Genomic DNA, 2,949 nt, shown 5'->3' on the forward strand with positions numbered 1-2,949 from the left:
ATTCATCTCACGCTACTCTTGCATTTTAGTATAAGCAGTCAGAGGGATCCAGGCTGCACCTTCAACATTTTGCTTAAAATCATCAAATTTCATCATTGACAAGTTCTACCTTCCACAAAATGGTAGAACCCAACTCAGTTAAGTTCTTTGCCACTTTCAACAAGGATCACCTTTCCTCCCATTTCTAATAATCTGTTCCTCACTTCCATTTGATACTTCACCAGAAAGACCTTTAACATCCATATTTCTACCCAGATTTTGTTTGGGATTATTCATTTATTCTTAGCCACAGAATAAGTTTCCTCACAGCCGCCCCTCCTGACCTTGGATGTGGGGTTGCTCCTCTCAGCCCTTTCTGCCTTATTGACTACTCCAAAGCCTTTGACTATGTGGATCACAATAAACTGTGGAAAATTCTGAAAGAGATGGGAATACCAGACCACCAAACCTGCCTCTTGAGAAATCTGTATGCAGGTCAGGAAGCAACAGTTAGAACTGGACATGGAACAACAGACTGGTTCCAAATAGGTAAAGGAGTACGTCAAGGCTGTATATGGTCACCCTGCTTATTTAACTTATATGCAGAGTACATCATGTGAAACGCTGGGCTGGAAGAAGCACAAGCTGGAATCAAGATTGCCAGGAGAAATATCAATAACCTCAGATATGCAGATGACACCACCCTTATGGCAGAAAGTGAAGAGGAACTCAAAAGCCACCTGATGAAAGTGAAAGAGGAGAGTGAAAGAGTTGGCTTAAAGCTCAACATTCAGAAAACAAAGATCATGGCATCTGGTCCCATCACTTCATGGGAAATAGATGGGGAAACAGGGGAGACAGTGTCAGACTTTATTTTTGGGGGCTCCAAAATCACTGCAGATGGTGATTGCAGCCATAAGATTAAAAGGCACTTACTCCTTGGAAGGAAAGTTATGACCAACCTAGATAGCATATTCAAAAGCAGAGACATTACTTTGCCAACAAAGGTCCGTCTAGTCAAGGCTATGGTTTTTCCTGTGGTCACATATGGATGTGAGAGTTGGACTGTGAAGAAAGCTGAGCATCGAAGAATTGATGCGTTTGAACTGTGGTGTTGGAGAAGACTCTTGAGAGTCCCTTGGACTGCAAGGAGATGCAACCAGTCCATTCTGAAGGAGATCAGTCCTGGGTGTTCTTTGGAAGGAATGATGCTAAAGCTGAAGCTCCAGTACTTTGGCCACCTCATGCGAAGAGCTGACTCATTGGAAAAGACTCTGATGCTGGGAGGGGTTGGGGGCAGGAGAAGGGGACGACTGAGGATGAGATGGCTGGATGGCATCACTGACTCGATGCACATGAGTTTGGGTGAACTCCTGGAATTGGTGATGGACAGGAAGGCCTGGCGTGCTGCAATTCATGGGGTTGCAAAGAGTCGGACACTACTGAGGGACTGAACTAAAGAATAAGTTTAATCAGAGAAGTCATAAAATATAGAAACAAAAGAAAACAATCCAACAAGACCAAATAATAATAGTTTAGTCAGTAAACATAGTCAAGGACCTTTAGTTCCTCCTCAAGGGCTATAGATACCACTCTGAACCACATTCTCTGAGCTGTCTTGTAGATAACGAAACCTCCATCAGGTGGAAGAAGTGAACCACGTGATGACCAGACTGTAGCCATGACATAGTTCATAGTTCCGTCGCTCAGTCGTGTCTGACTCTTTGCGACCCCATGAATTGCAGCACGCCAGGCCTCCCTGTCCATCACCATCTCCCGGAGTTCACTCAGACTCATGGCCATCGAGTCAGTGATGCCATCCAGCCATCTCATCCTCTGTCGTCCCCTTCTCTTCCTGCCCCCAATTCCTCCCAGCATCAGAGTCTTTTCCAATGAGTCAGCTCTTCACATGAGGTGGCCAAAGTACTGGAGTTTCAGCTTTAGCATCATTCCTTCCAAAGAACACCCAGGGCTGATCTCCTTCAGAATGGACTGGTTGCATCTCCTTGCAGTCCAAGGGACTCTCAAGAGTCTTCTCCAACACCACAGTTCAAAAGCATCAGTTCTTCGGTGCTCAGCCTTCCTCACAGTCCAACTCTCACATCCATACATGACCACAGGAAAAACCATAGCCTTGACTAGACGGACCTTAGTCGGCAAAGTAACGTCTCTGCTTTTGAATATGCTGTCTAGGTTGGTCATAAGCTGCCACAATTCTAAGAACTGGCTTCAAAGAAATGGGAACAAATCATCCCAGACAGGTACAACAGAATAACATGTAGAGATGGGAGACATTCAGGAGCTGGAATTTCATTAAGTAGCTACAGTAATTACATTTCTTAATTTTTAAAGGTTATCTGGCTTGACCTTCTTACAAACTCCCCAAATAAAGTATCTACTACACCTGGAGATAACTACATTCTGAAGTTAATCCTTTTGTCACTAATTTCCTGATTTTGCATTGCTTTCCTATCCTAAACAATGAAAGATGACATAAATAAACTTCTTATGCAGTCATTCTTACTCTCCAAATACCAACTAAGAATACTCAAAAGGCAGGGAGCATGCAGTTAAGAATGTGCCCCCAATATGTAGAACAGTGACTGGGACATAGTCCATATGGAATCATTGTTTAAAGTAACTTAATTTTCTGATTTTAAAATGATGTTTTAATAAGAACATTTCATCAGTATTTATTCCCTCTAAGTCACATGTGTAATGATTCTTCAAAAGAAAAGGATGAATTACCATACTGAAAAACACTGGACTTGAACTATGTCATAATTCCATGAACTTTTTTCACAGATGAGAAACCTCTGCCCAAAGAAAGTGTGAGAGCCAGGTCTTCAGGAAAGCTCAGTCTTTTTAATCCCTAGATGAAAGATTTTTTCCTGCCTCCTTGTGAGTTTTCCCTTTGTAAGTTACCTGATCTGCTGAATAAAGTATGTCATTTATTATTTTGAATCATTT

This window comes from Ovis aries, chromosome 9 (genome assembly GCF_016772045.2).
Source record: "Ovis aries strain OAR_USU_Benz2616 breed Rambouillet chromosome 9, ARS-UI_Ramb_v3.0, whole genome shotgun sequence".
Lineage (NCBI taxonomy): Eukaryota > Metazoa > Chordata > Mammalia > Artiodactyla > Bovidae > Ovis > Ovis aries.